We start from the raw sequence: 17,450 nt of genomic DNA, 5'->3' as shown, positions 1-17,450 counted from the left end.
TTTAAATTTAAAAAAAATTGTTAATACAATATTCAAAATAATTAAAACTGCACACTAAAAGAGAGATACAATACTTAAAAAACTCATCGTTGAGAAGTCTTCTCAACCAGATAGCTTCACATGTGGCTGCACACAATGCTTGGTACTCAGCTTCACATGAAGATAGAGCTACAGTGTGCTGCTTTTTGCTGCTCCATGCTATGACCCCGGATCCAATGCTGAATGCGTAACCTGTGATAGATCTTCGATCATCCAAGTTACCTGCCCAATCGAAATCTGAAAAACCTGCTAGAATAACATCAAAAGTGTCAGTGTACAAAATGCCATAATTACTAGTACCACTAAGATACCTCAACACACTTTTTGCTGCGACCCAGTGACTTTCGAGTGGTTTTGACATGAACTGGCTCAACACACTAACAGAATATGCCAAATCTAGTCTAGTTGTAGTCAGATATATCAAACTGCCAACTAGCTATCTGTACATGGTAGCATCCACCTCTTTAGTACTGTCGTCACTGCTCAACTTTAAGTTCTGTTGTAATGGTGTTGCTGCTGATCTGCACTGCTCCATTCTGAACCTTTCCAGCAAGCTTCTGGCATACTTCCCTTGAGTGAGAAAAGTTTTTCCAGAGTCTTTCCATACCTCCAATCCCAAGCAATAATGAAGGTTTCTAAGATCTTTCTTCTCAAACACTTGTGACATATGCTGTTTAATTTCTTTGATCAGATTGTCAGCATTCCCTATTATGATCATATCATCTACATACAAAGAATCAAAATAATTTGCCTCGATTTATTAAACTTGGTATACAGATTTGGATCATTCAAGCTCCTATGAAAGCCATGCTCAACAAAAAATGAGTCAATTTTCTCATACCACGACCTGGGTGCCTGTTTTAAACCATAAAGTGCCTTTTTCAATTTACACACAAGATGTTCTTGCGCCTTTTTTACAAAACCTTCAGGTTGTACTAAATAAATTTCTTCCTTCAAGTCACTATTTAGAAATGCAGACTTGACATCTAGCTGGTGTAGCGGCCATTTGTGTTTTGTTGCTAAGGAAATTAGCATTCTAATGGTGTTTTTAATTTGGCTACAGGAGCAAAGGTGTCATCGAAATCTATTCCCTCTTTTTGTGAGTAACCCTTTGCTACCAGTCTAGCTTTAAGTTTCTCTATACTCCCATCTGCGTTTATTTTTGGTTTATACAGCCATTTGCATCGTATGGGGGTTTTACCTTCAGGAAATTCAACCAAATCCCAAGTATGGTTTCTGTTTATTGATTCTATTTCCTCATACATTGCAGCCCTCCATGCATTAGATTTACTTGCTTTCTCATAATTTGCAAGTTCTACAATGTTTACAATATTTGACATTAATGCATAGGCTTTCAATTTAGATGATAATCGAGTCTTCCTACCTGATCTCCTTGATAGGGGACTTACCTCAATTCTGTCTATTTCAGCCTTTTCTGGGCTTGCATCTTCATTGATTACATTGTCTGTTACTTCTTCTTCTTGTTTCTCCTCCTGCTCTTCATCTTCCTCACTGTTTTCTTCCATTTGCAATGGAATGTGCCAATCATTGTTAGAGTCATTCTTTCCTTCTTCAACTTGTTCATGAAATATGACATCTTTGCTTGCAAAATCCTTGTGAGTCACAGGATTAAATAACTTATATGCCTTGAACTTAGTGCCATATCCAACAAATATACATTTCAGGGCTTTAGGATCTAACTTCTTCCTATCTGCCTTAGGTATATGAGCATAAGCTTTTGACCCAAATATTCTTAAGTGACTTACTACTGGTTTGAATCCAAACAATGCTTCAAAAGGGGTTTTGAAGCCTAGACATCTAGTAGGACTCCTATTCTTTAAATACATAGTAGTGTTAATAGCTTCTGCCCAAAGACCATTTGATAGACCCTTACCTTGAAGCATGCTCCTTGTGCACTCCACAAGAGTTTTGTTCTTCTGTTCTACCACTCCATTCTGTTGTGGAGTGTGGGGCACTATAAACTGTTGCACAATCCCATGATGCTTGCAGAAATCCATGGACTCTCCCAACCTGTATTCTCCCCCTTGATCTGAGCGGAGAATTTTTATCCTTTTTCCCGTCTAGTTTTCTACCATGGATTTAAACTCTTTAAAACACTGAAAGGCTTGACTCTTTTTACTCAGAAAGTATATCCATGAAAATCTAGTGAAATCATCTGTAAATAAGAGAAAGTAATATGTCCTCCTAATGACCTGGTTTGCATAGGTCCATAGATGTCTGTATGCACCAGTGCTAAAATGTCTCTTTCCTTTCTATTAACATGCAAAGGGAACTCTTCTCTATGCATTTTCCCTAATGCACATCCATCACATCCATCTTAACATTATGGAAAATAGGGAGTCCATCGACCATCCCTTTTCTCTGAAGTAGGATGAGGTCTTGCAGATTGAGATGGCTGAATCTCTGATGCTAGAGATTTTCGACTGTCGATCCAGCTGCCACCATTGCTTGCTGTTGCATACTCTTCACATCTAGTCTGTATAGGCTCCCCACGTGCACTCCTGTTGCAACTGTTTCCATTTGGATATCCTTAATGACACAGTTAGTCTTAAAGAATTGAACTTGCATGTCTTGATCAGTAATCATTGAGACATAGACCAAATTTTTCTTAATTCCTGGAACATACAATACATTTTTAAGGTGTCTAATGTCACCACTAGGTAATTTTACAGGAATGTCACCATATCCTTTGATCTCATGTCCACTATCATCTCCTAAATACATTTTCGACCCACATGAAGTTTCTTCAAGAAATTCAAACCAATCCTTCTTACCAGTCATATGTGAGGATGCGCCTGAGTCAACATACCATATGTCATCCTCATCTCCCCTTGAAGCTGAAAGGGCACAATCGACTATAAATAGTCGAAGTTTGTGGCTATGATCCTCTTCTTCATTAACAAAGTAACCCTTATGTTTTCTCTGTTTGTTTCTTCCTTCGTCTGCCTGCTTCTTATAACAATCTTTAATCTGATGTCCAAGTTTTCCACAGTAAAAACATTTTTTGTTGGGAAAATTATTAGCAGACATACCTTTAAATGATCTCTTCTGAAATGTGTTGGCTCCTTTCTGCTACTGCTGCTACGGTTGTTGATGCTGCTTCCCTCTATACTGTCTCCTTTTTGCCATCAGAGCAAGCTCATTGCTCTATGATTTCAAATTTTGTCGTCTCTCTTCTTCCTGTATTAGAATCCCTGCTAGCTCTTCAAATGAAGGGGCTTTCTCCCTTGCTGACAGCCCTGTGATAAACGTCTGGTATTCATCAGTCATTCCATTCAACGTGATTGTGACCAGATCTGAATCAGAAACTTTCTCTCCAATATCTCCGAATTTGTCTTTCAGGTCTTTGACTCTAGCAATGAATCTAGTAGCAGACTCATTCTCCTCCATCTTCAATGCAAACAGCTTGCCTTTGAGTGACAAGACACAGTTTGTATTCTGCATCTGGTATAGGTTTTTAATCGTCGTCCAAATGTCAGTGGCCAATTTACAGTCTCTAATATGTGGGATAACATTGTCCTTGACGGACATCTTCAATATGACCTTTGCTTTTGTCTCCTTTTTATCCCAATCTTGTTCTTGTGTGGTTGATCCTGATCTCAGCTCATTTCCTGTAACGATCGACCACGCATTTTCACTTTCAAGTAAAGTCTGCATCTTGAATTTCCAGCTGGAGAAATTCAATCCATCGAGTTTTCTAGACTCGTGGAGATACGATTCTATACTGTTATTCATATTGGATTGATAAAAAGTTTCTGATCCTCTGATGAATAAGTCCATCCAACTGTACACTTTTAGGACACACTAAAAAAAAGAATCACCGCATACCAGATCCGAACCTCTGTTTTGCTGAAAAAAATTTGTATATTCATTGAGCCACCACCGGGCAAGTCCGATCTGCTGCCACCAAACAGATCTAGAACTCCAATGCACCACCATCGGGCAAGTCTAATCTGCTGCCACCGAGTAGATCAGGAACTCCAATGCGCCACCACCAGGAAAATCTGATCTGCTTCCACCGAGTAGACAGGAACACTAATGCGCCATCACTGGGAAAATCTGATCTGTTGCCACCGAGTAGATCACGAAATCCAATTCACCACCACCAGGCAAAGCTGATCTGCTGCCACTAAACAGATCTGAAATTTCAAAGTGCCACCACCAGGCAAGGCTGATCTACAAAAAATTGCAGATTTTCCACAGAAAAGAGGCTTGATTTTCTATGCCAATAGCACTTTCTGGCGTGCTGGGGTGACTATCTCTTTCAAAACCGCACCAAATGGCGCGACTGTTCTTTAATAAATCGCACCAACTCTTCGTTCCGCTCAAAAATGGCGCGACTGTTTGCGATGAAACTGCACCAACCCTTTCTTCCACTTAGAGATGATCAGTCATCTGAGACTTGTGTTCAGGTGTTACTGCACTCCACCTGATTCTACGAATGCTTCTATATACACCTCCACCACTACAGTTCTGTAATCAGTGATGCATCTAAAAAAAATTAAGGCTATCCCTACTATGTGCTCTGATACCAAGATAAAAATCAGACTTGAATTGAAAAAGAAGGGGTTGTAGCTCACAAGTGAGTACTGCACCTGGAGACTACACTCAAACAAAGAGAACTCTCTCCATACACTCTACATTCATCAAATGAGTAATTACATCATTAAGTACATTACTAGAACTCAGGAAGTTGCAACCAAACTCCCAAACTCTAGGAACAAATCCTAAACTAAGGAGATACATTACAACTTGTGTAACCATTTCTCCATTAATACAAAATAATATTAATTATTTTCAACTTAGCAGCTATAGTTGCATACCAGTACATGGACTCTATGTCTAGACTCTGCATCTTGCTTCTATCACTCATTTACATTTATACAAAAATTGAGCTGGTTATTGCCTCTTCAATTCGAAAGGGTTATGGTGGTGATGCCCATTAGGAGTTGAAAGGTCATGGCAGTGGTGCCCTTTCAAACCTGAGGAGGTCATGGCAGTGATGGGGAGGCGGTGTTTGGTGAGGCGGTGTCGAGGCGTAATTATTTCCAACACTCCCCCTTAATTACGACTGAGAAATTAACCATGACTTAACAAAACTTAAACATGACTATTGGTCTAAGTCTCAGTTAGGCTTACAATTATTCAAAAACTGTGACATCAACTCTTGTGCTGAATTTCTTTTTCCTTTTCCTCTAGATCCTATACCCTCTGAATTGATTCATCTTTGTCTATGATTCAAAAAATTTGACATCAACTCTTGTGCTGAATTTCTTTTTCCTTTTCTTCCAGATCTTGTATCCTTTGAATTGCTTCATCTTTGTCTTTTTGGTGTGGGTTCCAAATTTCAGTTTCTTCATTTGTTGTTGCAGCTCTACCAAAACATAGAAAATCATTTCAGGGTGTCCACGAATGTCTTCTATGTCTTCAAATTTTTTTTTGTATGTGGACTGCTGCCACATGTCATCTTCTATAATTTTGTCTACATCATCAATTTTCTGATTATCAATTTGCTACAACATAAGTTCATAATAGAATTTTATCTCTTCACGGCTCCAATACATGAAAATTTCATTTTCATTTTCAATGTCATCTATATTGTCTTCAATATTCATAGCTGCAATTTCTATGCAGGCATCATCAATACACGGTTTCTCAAGCCATGTTTCAAGTAAATTTAATTCTTCTTCATGTTTTGTTGCTTCATTTCGGTTGCTTCTAGCACCTGCACACACAAAATCATTTTTAAGTTTATATGAAAAAACATTTTGGGAACCATATTGGTTCTATTCATTCTACTCTCGACCGCGAGTTTTCTCCTCTTCTTCCTTTTTAACTTTGTGGATGTCTCATAATCTTGAGTCTCCACCTTTGCTTTTGCAAATAGGTTTTCTTCCACTTGGTTTTTAGACACAAGTGGGTTTCTCTCACCAAATAACTGTCTATCAATAAGATGTTTATGTTGCATCATCTTCAACCACTCATCATGAGTTAATTGTTCTTCATCAAATTTAACATCAGCAATTTCAATTGTTGGATCCACTAAACCAGATGCTTCTCCATTGGCAACAGTATCTATGCCAAAATCAACGTCTGCTAATAACACACCATCAACATTGTGATCCACTTTCAAGTGAGATTCACAAAATCCTTCATCTCTCTGTAGATTCACTGCTACAAATTCATCCTCATTCTCATCTTCAAACATTGCTACAACGAGTTGAACAACACTACTGTCTTCGCTTGATTACTCCCCCTTGCACTAGATTCCACTTCGAGGATCTTCCATGCTTCATTGGAAATTGTAGCTTCTATTACCTTGCACAAAAAATTCTCATCCAATCCTTGTTTTATAACATTTAATGCTAAATCATCACATACTTCATCATATGGGTTATTAGACCAATGTGCAATTAAGTATTTAGCTTGAAGAAAAGTTAGCATTCTAATAACCCATAAATCAAATCATTTACCAGTAAACATAGATGGTTGTAGCAGATCAAAGCTACACCAATCACCTTCGATTTCTTCTTCGTCTTCGGCTATAATTCTCAGTTCCTCGACTTCAGCCTGAACTTCTCTAAACATGGCAACGATCTTTTCCTTTCCTTTTCCATTCATTTTCCTAATATGTTTCAATCGTGCTTTGTGACCCATGACGGTTGCCTTTCCTCTGTCTTATAGTTGCTTTCGTGATTGCATGAATATATCTTCCATATCGCCCCCCAGGTACGTTAGTGACTCGACTGATAAGGATGCGTAAGCAGGCTCGACTCTTAAGGAGAGGACCTTTAGGTACTCGACCCCAAGGACCTTTAGGTACTCGACTGATAGGGAGAGGGAGAGGATGCGTAAGCAGGACACTTGTGCATGGTAGTGACTAACTCACTCGGTGTCTTCCCGTTCCCTTGTACCTTCCCGTACTGTATCGTCCGTAGTCCTGCCTGACCTCAAACTATGTGTTCCATCAATACAATTGATCAATCACTCAATCAATCAATCTCAATCAATCGGTGTCTGGGCCAACCTTCCTCAACAATGTGTGTTTTGAATCTGGTGTATTGCCTCACCACCCCGTGTGAACTCTGGGTATTGGTTCCTGAAGTTGTGTAATGAGTATGGGTTCCAGAAAGCTGAATGAGTATTGTGTCCTTCCTGAAGGCCGAATGTCACCAAATCACTACCTCCCCAGGTTAAGCTGGTACTCGCTGTTGCACCAGGAGCTGTTGAACCAGGTGCTGAAGCATGAGTGTTTTGTATCCATTGCACAAAGATAGGTTGTAATTGTATAGCAGTATCTGAGAACATATCTTGAGGACGTCCTAGAGCGCTCATAGTATCATTATGAATATACAGACCAAAACTATGGAAACCTAAGAATATACATACCCAGTTGAGGTGTGATACAATTGCATCACGATGTCTAAGAACGCGATCTAATAAATTGTTGTATTGAGTAGTCGGGTCATAGTCTCTTACCATAAAAATCGCTGCATGTGCAGCAGTGCCAACTATGATAAACCCACCAATCCACATATGATGTGTGAACAGAGAGAGTTGGGTACCATAATCAGTAGCTAGGTATGGGTAGGGAGGCATCGAATACATGTGGTGAGCTACAACAATAGTTAAAGATCCTAACATAGCTAGGTTAACAGCTAGCTGAGCATGCCACGAGGTAGTTAAGATCTCGTAAAGACCTTTATGGCCCTCCCCCGTAAATGGACCTTTATGAGCTTCTAAAAGGTCCTTGAGATTATGGCCAATGCGCCAATTGGTCTTATACATATGACCGGCTATCAGGAAAAGAACTGCAATAGCCAAATGATGATGTGCAGTATCGGTCAACCACATACCCCCCGTTACTGGATTTAATCCTCCACGAAAAGTCAAAAAGTCTGAATATTCCGACCAATTCAGGGTTAAAAATGGGGTCACTCCCTTAGCAAAACTGGGATAAAGTTGAGCCAAAAGATCGCGATTGAAAATAAATTCATGAGGAAGTGGTATCTCTTTAGGATCCACTCCAGCGTCTAGAAGTTGGTTAATGGGTAGAGAGACATGTATTTGGTGTCCTGCCCAAGATAGAGATCCAAGTCCTAGTAACCCTGCTAAATGATGGTTCAACATGGATTATACTTCCTGGAACCAAGCCAATTTTGGGGCAGCTTTGTGATAATGGAACCAACCAGCAAAAAGCATTAACGCTGCAAAGATCAATGCACCAATTGCAGTGCAGTAAAGTTGTAATTCACTGGTTATTCCAGATGCTCGCCAAATCTGGAAGAACCCAGAGGTTATTTGTATCCCTCGAAAACCTCCACCTACATCCCCATTCAATATTTCTTGGCCTACTATTGGCCAAACTATTTGGGCACTGGGTTTGATGTGAGTGGGATCAGCCAGCCATGCTTCATAATTGGAGAAACGAGCGCCGTGATAGTACATCCCACTTAGCCAAATAAAGATGATGGCTAGTTGACCAAAATGAGCGCTAAAGATTTTGCGAGAAATATCTTCCAAATTATTAGTACGGCTATCAAAATCGTGAGCAGGAGCCAGTGGGCATTGTCGCTTATAGCCAGGGATCATTGACGATAGCCAGCCAGGAATTGCCCCAAATAGATGGGGGTCATCCGATAGCCGATCATAGTTGCATAGTCGATCAGTCATTGCTGGGCTAGGCTGGGATAGAAACAATCGGCTGGTTAGCTTGCGGGGAGCTGGAGGAGCTGGATCGGGATATCAATGCTTATATACGTTACACCCAGAGCTTGTGTTTTTGAGTGATAGATGGATGCTTACTTGCTGGAATCTCTAGTTGCTCTTGTGTATTTATTGCTAGATTGGTCACACAAACCTGCCCACCAACAACCATAGCCCTTGGGAACAGGCGGACCTACCTGCTGATCTCTTGCTGCTTTCCCGTTGAGATATAGATATCTTGCTTACTTACGCTAATCAGAAGACCTAGGGACGTTAGAACCGATAGGACACAGTCCCACTTACCCGCTTATTGATCGATTGATGCTTGCTGGTTTTACGAATCAACCCACCACACGTCAATAGAAGATCCTTTGACCCACCAACTCCAACTGGTGGCTGGTGCTTGCTTACTTGCCTGGAACCCTTTGAACCACAAACTCCACAATCCACCAACTACTCCACTAAACTACCACACGACAACTGGTGCTCCCTTGCTTATCTCGCTTGATAGGATGTGTTGAAAGGACGTGTTGATAGAGAAAAGACACCACCCGAACCCGAGGCTGGCTGGCACCCTCCAACACCTTGCTGCTTGCCGACTGGGATATGAACCGAGGGCTCGCCTTTTCTCGCTTGCTGGCCGATGAGCTGGCTAGATGTCTGCTGTTTTGCGGCGTGACCGGACGAAGGAAGAATCTACGTGGCGGGGTGGGGTTGAAACAGATAGATACCTGCCTGGCCGGAAGAAGAGGCCAGATGCGGGAGGTATGAGGGAGGGATAGAACAAGAAGAGCACCTCTCCGAACAATAGCTTTGACCTGCCTTGACACATCTTCCCACCCATTGCACTCATCGTGTGAAACAGTGAAACCGTCACCAATCCACAATTCAACTGAACCAGTTCCCTTTTCCCCCCCACAGTGATCAAATCACCTAGTTCCCAACTGCCCACAGTTAGTGAAACCTGATGCAGTGAACCGAAAGGAAACAGTGACCATCTGCCCACCAGTTCTACCTACCTGCTGATCGATTGCTGCGTGCCCGTAGATCTCTTACGAACTTACAGAAACACGAAGACCTAGGCATGTTAGAACCGATAGGACACAGTGAAACCTCGCATACCCAAATGCTTAGATTGACCAGCAGCAACGAGGGGGCAACCTTACCTGAGCTAGCTCTTTGAGGGTCACAAATAGAGAGTTTGCTTACTCACTCTAACTTTCTGTTCGTGAAAGACTTCGTGTCAAGTAATAAGACAAGCAAGAATATCGTAGTATAAGCAATCCGCCCAATAACGAAACAAAATCACCTATGCTCACGAACAAAAGCAAAATACCACTAACTAAGTGGATACAATCCAGCCGCAGATTCCCCTACGGCTACCTTTTGACTTTCCTTTGCTATCACTAAACCACCTAACCTAATAGGCATATATCGATCGATGGAAGGCTCTATCAGCTCTATGGGTTTGGTTTGGCAGGTGTAAGCTACAATAGATTTTCCCATCTATTTCCTATAACCAACCCATTGAGGGGATTATTCGTACAGATGTCTTCACCTACAGAAAGGACCAGTGGGAACGAAGGTGGAAGAAAATCGATCTCTCAAAATTGCATAATTACATATATAATATATCTCATTCATGACTGGAAGAAATGCATAATGACATATATAATGATATCTATATATTTGTATACGATATTACGGGTATGATCGATGATTCGAGCTACGATCCCATACGACGCTAAAGCGTAATTACATATATAATTATATTGATTGAACTAACTAGAGAGAGAAGAAATGAATAGATTCGGTCTAATGGGTAGATGCGCTTCGCCTCCTTTGGGGTATATACCCCCTCACTCAATATAGCTATCGTGCCAATATCATTGAATGGCTTGAAATCCATGAATAAGCAAGACCGAGCGAACCCCACTATCCAATCCCATCGGTTCGTCCTTCCACCCTGCCCTCGGTCTCACTAGCATTGACTCTTTAACGCTAACTCCACCAATCAGACTACTTAGCTTACTTACATACCTACCACACTGATAACTACTCATACCGAATACTGCTTACTGCTGATACTACCACTCATACTAGTACCAACCAGTCTATGCTTACTACTGATACTACCACTCATACTCACTCTATATCCATATATCTCTATCCCCATCTCACTCTATCTATCTATCTATCTATAATGAATGGACTTTCCAATGGTATGTATGAATAAGAGATTCCGTTATTTGGGAATTCTGCTGATCCTAGGTAATCTATCCACCTATTACCCAACTATCTCAGACATCCAGCTCACCCAATAAACACCTAGTTGAGGTGCCAGCCCAACAATACATTACTTCCTTAGGCTATTCACCCTACTAGCCTAGGCCTTCATTCGGTTTATCCCCTCCTAGTAGTTCGTCTAGCGGGCCCTCCCTATTAGAACCTAGTTGGGGCTAGAATCCTTATTTAGTTAGGCCTATGAGCCTAGCCTTCAATGGGGTCAAGTTGCGATACAACGAACGCAAATGTCCTCTCCCTCTTGGTCGAGCCTACTGTCGCATCCTCTCCTCTCCCTCTCCTTAACAGTCGAGCACCTAAAGGTCCTTATGGTCGAGCACCTAAAGGTGATGGCGGCCTTAACAGTCGAGCCTGCTTACGCATCCTCTCCTCTCCCTCTCCTTAACAGTCGAGCACCTAAAGGTCCTTATGGTCGAGCACCTAAAGGTCCTCTCCTCTCCCTATGGTCGAGCCCCCTAAAGGGACGGAGTCACTCACTATTCATATGGTGAGGGTCCTCTCCCTATGGTCGAGCCTGCTTACGCATCCTTAACAGTCGAGCCTGCTTACGCATCCTTATCAGTCGAGCACCTAAAGGTCCTTTTGGTCGAGCACCTAAAGGTCCTCTTCTGCCAACCCTCGTTTTCGACCAGCTTCGAGTGATTTCGTCAAGCCTCGGGTTCAACCAGCAAGCGAGAACAAGCCCTTGCACTAGGAAGCGCAAGCCCCTCCGGGACCTTGGTTCATCGACCAGCCTTTTGAATTGAGGGGAAGAAATCGATCTATCATTCATGGCATAATAACATATATAATATATGCATTCACGCTCTCTCGATCGAATCCTTATTTCGACGTCGTGTCTTTATATACGCTATTTCCATAAGCGCGAAGCCATAACCAGTAAGGTGCATCCTTATCAGCGCATCGATCAAGTCGGTTCAGAGAGAAAGAGCGAAGCCCTCTCCTCTCCTCTCCCTCTCCTCTCCTCTCCCTCTCCTTAACAGTCGAGCACCTAAAGGTCCTTATGGTCGAGCACCTAAAGGTCCTCTCCTTAATAGTCGAGCCTGCTTACGCATCCTTATCAGTCGAGCCCCCTAAAGGGTCCTTAACAGTCGAGCCCCTCCAGTCCTCACCATCGAAATAGTGAGTGGCTCCGCCCCTAAATAATATAGGGCGATGGCGGCCTTGACAGTCGAGTGTGCTAACGCACCCTTTAGGGTGCTCGACCATAAGGACCTTTAGGTGCTCGACTGTTAAGGAGAGGGAGAGGAGAGGAGAGGGGCTCGGCCGAGGTTACGAGGTCGAGGGAGAGGACCTTGTAGCTAGCTTCTCTTGCTCCCCACGCCTTTCACTCATGCCTTTCACTATCGCTGGATTCAATGGCGGGGTGGTTGGATGGAGCATTAGACAAGGACAAAATTTGAGTAGCGTGCTCCTGCCGGGATACATTATGGGATGGGATCCCGAGAGGCTGGCCTTTCCCTTTTACAGAGATCGTGGCATGGAAGAACTGCCGGATTGGGAATTATGGTACATCAGAGAACCTCGTTGGATTATGGGATGGGATGGACAGGCTTCAGACATATTATGCCCAGGACAGCCAGCACTTATCACTTTGCCAAAACCTTTAGCAGGCACGGAGTAGAACTGCTCGATTATATATATCCAGAATAACTTATGAAACACAACTGGATGGTCGAATAGCGCCCAGGACTTTTGTAGCTTCCCTTGCTCCCCATGATCGTGGATGGCATGGATTCTCATTCCCCGTTGGACAGCTCTGTTGGGTTGGTGGATCATCCAGATTGGACCTTATTCTTTTAGTACTGCCTTAACTTATGAGATTAGTTTCTACTATGAACCCTTTACTATGCTGCTGCTTTACTCTTACAACCTATACACCTTTAGACCTAGGCATGTTAGCCCTACACCACTTCTTGAATTCATCTTAGTAGTGAGGTACAACTATGGAACCCCCGCATGGGAGGAATGGCATGGCATGAGACTATCTTCTTACCTTTCTACCTTCTTCTCCGTTTCCCGATTCTCCGTGTCTTACTGTAACAGAATTATTATCACAATAACCCACTACTGCTGGAGAAGCTACAGCCAGGTCCTTCATAACAGAGCAGCAGTCTTTATTAGGGTGCTTATGATATGAGGGTAGAAGCTGAAAAGAAGAAGTCCTCTTGGTCTATTACCCCTGACTGGTGCTCCGCCTTCATAACCTTCATAAGCGGTATATGATTTGCCCAACAGTGTGAGTGATCGGTCTGGGTGAGCTATTTATGGATGGACCTTGGCCGGAGCAGGAGCCTTACCCATGCCCTACACTGGATCTCCTTCAACTGAATAAACTAGGTAAACTCCATCAACTGATACTGGAACATAAGCAACTTACTCGTATGCTATCTCTGCTCCCATTGCTACCTATACCATGTATATTTCTAAAAAGAACTCCCTGCTACAAGTGGATAGGGGGCTATATTAGAGTGCAAAGGTTACAATCCTTAGCCACGCACTTAGAAACCTGTTGAATTTAATATAAGAGCTACCCGCGCTCACTTTTGTTTATGCACCCCCCCTGGACATAGAGATCCTAACGCGCTTAGTTAATCACATGGTGCGCTATCCTATCGTGCTTTTCTTTATGCCATTGCCTTGACTTTTGGCTATTGAACATGAAGAGATGCTACGTGCTTTGGATCCATATCTGGGCTAGGTGGTAGTAGGGAATGCGGGTGATACCTTTGCTCCAGCTACCTTAGCTACTGGGTCTCTATCTCGAAAGTCAAAAGCATAAGAACTGACTACTGAACTAACTGCATAACCATTTAAAGGGGCCTCTCTAGCGGGTAGTGTTGCTCAGTCACCTGCTTAATCAACTACTGAAACTATTGGGGGTGAAAAACCTATGGCCGACAGAATCGTATTGTGCAGAAGATGGCTTGATAGCAAGTGGTGGCCTCATGTGACTTCGTGAACCGACCTATCTGCAACGCCTAGACCTTGGGAGAAAAAGGTGATTTGGTTCGGCCCGAGCAGCCTATGAGGGATGTGTTGAGCCGAACGTCTTTCTCGTCACGTGCAATCCTCGTAAATAATAGAACACAAATGCGTATTTCTCTGCTTAATCGATGGGGAGAGTTCCTGCACAATGGATCCTTTTGGAGGGTCCGAACAGATCCGCATCAAATAGGGGAGGTGGTTGGCGAGCTTGGGCTTATTAGCTGGCCAGGGAGTGGTCCATTGGAGAAACAGAAGAACAGCGACCACCTGGATAATGCGGTATATGGATCTCGACAGGAACGCACGAAAGAATAGGTCGTCCCGAATCCACCTTACTCGGAGAATCAGAGTGCATAGCAGACTGGGGATCCTTTCTACTGAGGTGAAGGTCGAATCGAAGGCGGAGTTGGAAGGGCGAAAAGACTAGCTTGTGCCCAATAAGCGGATAGGTTATCACACGCTAAAAGGGGGGCATTCTAACCCGAAGGAAGGAACGGAGATCGATGGTTGTTTGTTGTCGTGGACTAGGTTTACAATGTGATGAGATTGCTGCTTTGCTGCTCGTTGCTGCGTATCTGGCTGGTGCATTTGGTAAGGCGTTAGGTGGGTCGCTCCTGCTATGATTGGTAGATCGGATCGACATTGATGGCTGTGTGATTGGTTCTGAGCGTGTAGGTCTGGGCTCGGTGAAGGTGGCATGTGACTTGGGTTAAGCTTGCTAAGATGTGGCATGTTGTGGAGCGTTTAGGGACCGTGTGATGAGGCGAGATTACACCACCTTGATGAGCTGAGATTGCGCCTTCCATTGTTGCAAGGAAAGATAGCGTTCCATAGTTGGAAGGACAGCGTTCCATGCCTCCCTTACATTTCAAGCATTCTACGGATGACCGGCCTGTACTCGACGTAGGTTCCATCAGAGTGGATCCGCCCCTTCTAAACAAGGAGACAACAAGGTCTAAAGTTGAACCTATTTGTCTAGCCAGCAATCGGGAGCTCGACTAGATGGGCACCTTTCCTATGAAATGCATAATGACATATATAATGAATGAATGCATAATGACATATGCCCATATTGGCATTGTCTGCTAAAGCGTAATGACGTATCTCATTCATGAATGGATTCGATACCGTAATTACATATATAATGAATGACGGAATTACCTATCTAATTCATTAGTCGATCATGAGGACCGGCAGCTAGTTACTTATTTGAGAGGGGCACCCAATAAGTAAAATGAAAGCACACTCGACTGGACCTTTAGGTGCTCGACCATAAGGACCTTTAGGTGCTCGACTGATAAGGATGCGTAAGCAGGCTCGACTGTTAAGGAGAGGACCTTTAGGTGCTCGACCATTAGGGAGAGGAGAGGATGCGTAAGTAGGCTCGAATGTTAAGGAGAGGACCTTTAGGTGCTCGACTGTTAAGGAGAGGGAGAGGAGAGGAGAGGTCCAACAGGGAGAGGTAACGAACGCTCGACTAAAAGGCCGCCATCGCTCGACTGATAAGGACCGGCAACGGGGCTCGACTGATAAGGATGCGTAAGCAGGCTCGACTGATAAGGAGAGGACTTACTGGCCCACATGATCTGTCCCAACAACTACAGATACAGGCCCAACAACTACACCGGCCCACATCATAGACTCCCCTGTCATTAGCTGTTTACTCCTAACTTTTGACTCCCCTGTCACAGTGCTTGATACTGCTCATACTCCCCTGTCATTAGCTCTTACTCTGTCCTCCTTACTCTTTACTCCGAGGCCAGTGATTCCTGTCCCACTCCTTTCTTCTTAGAATGGATAAGGCAGGCAAGCCTCTTGGAAGGCCTCTTGTAAACAGGATCTCTGCTGGGCGGGTATCTCTGCTGGGCGTATCTATCCTACTGATATGTCCGTTGGTTGGGTAAAGTGAGTACATAAGCTAAGTAATGGGGTTCGTCAATAACCTAATACTTCTGACTCGTAACTGACTTACCGGGCACGAAACCAAACCCCATAAGTAGACTAAAAGCGCGAAGGGCATATTATGGGAGCGGCTTAAGGTAGTATTCCTTGCACTCGGAAGCGCAAGACCTCCGGACCTTCTATTAATGCGAGAACCAATTCAGATAGCTCCTTTGGGTGGCACAAGAATAGCTACGAGGAGGTGCTCCTTGGTTCAAACCCTTAGACGCGGGCAGATCCCTTCCTTATTTATGGTCCCGAGCCCCAAGAATGTCAAGAATGTAGGTGTCCTCCCCAGAATGGCTTTTGGACTGCCTGGTTCGTTCCTTCATTCTTTCTTGGGTCTGCTCTATGCTTTCTTTTCTCTTTTCTACCTTAGCCTGGTAACTGTGATTGTGACCGGTAAGGCACTTCTATCCAATCTCTAAGGAATAAACTACTAATGGGTTTTCTACTAAACGTAGCTCGGTCTTCTCTATACAATACAGGGAGGGATCTAAACATCTACACAGGGATCTAAACAGGGCAGGGCTTGAGCCGGTCTATACAGGGAAGGAACGCTCTTAATACTCATATTATCTGGGCTATTAAGACTCTTATCCATTCTAAGAAGGATTGATTGGATATTCAGATTCAGATTGGGCAGGATCAGTTGATGATAGAAAATAGACTACATGATATGTTTTCTGTCTTGGTACTGGTCTAATGTTTTGGATGAGCAAGAAACAAGATGTAGTTTCACTTTCTTCAATTGAAGCAGAGTACAAGGCAACAATGAAAGGAGCTAGTGGGACAATGTGGTTAAGAAGAATGCTTGCTAACTTGCAAGTTGAACAAACTAATACATGAGGCTAACTAATGAGTGTAGTGAAAGGTAAGGTAAGGTAATGTCTTATTTCTAAGCCAAAGAATGAAGCTAAGGGTAGGTCTGTAGTCTCTCTCTGATAGCCTGAGCTCCGGTGCAGCGGCTTCAGCTCCCCTCTCAAGATCTAGCTTCCTAGATTTTCCCCTCCTCCGGGTGCTCCGGTGTCCTGCTTATAGGGGTTTGAAGGGGAGTTATTAGGCGCCCAAGTCAAGCAAAGTGCCGGGTGCAGTAATGCAAGGCAGGTGCTTATGGTGCTCTTAGGGACTGTGTTCCGTCCAGGGTAAGCTCTATTGCTGCCATTATTGCGTAGGTGGTTTACTTCTCTGCTCTTTCCATTGTGCCCTCGCCATTGCCATTGCTAAGGCCAATCAACATCATCAACATATGTACCACCCATTTTCCTTACGGGCATAACCATCCTAGCGTGAATGGCTCTATCCCACTATTGACTCGGACACAACCTAAGATAGATAGAGTTTGATGGAGATGGAAAGGCAAGAACAAAGACTTGGTTTCTTATATAAAAGGTCATAGCCTTACTACTCTAATATAGACTGATTCTTTATAGTCTATGGCCGCACTATGT

This window comes from Pinus tabuliformis, chromosome 2_2, assembly GCF_031772625.1.
Source record: "Pinus tabuliformis cultivar Carrire ecotype Pingquan chromosome 2_2, CPIR1, whole genome shotgun sequence".
Taxonomy (NCBI): domain Eukaryota; kingdom Viridiplantae; phylum Streptophyta; class Pinopsida; order Pinales; family Pinaceae; genus Pinus; species Pinus tabuliformis.
This window is presented reverse-complemented; position numbering follows the sequence as displayed.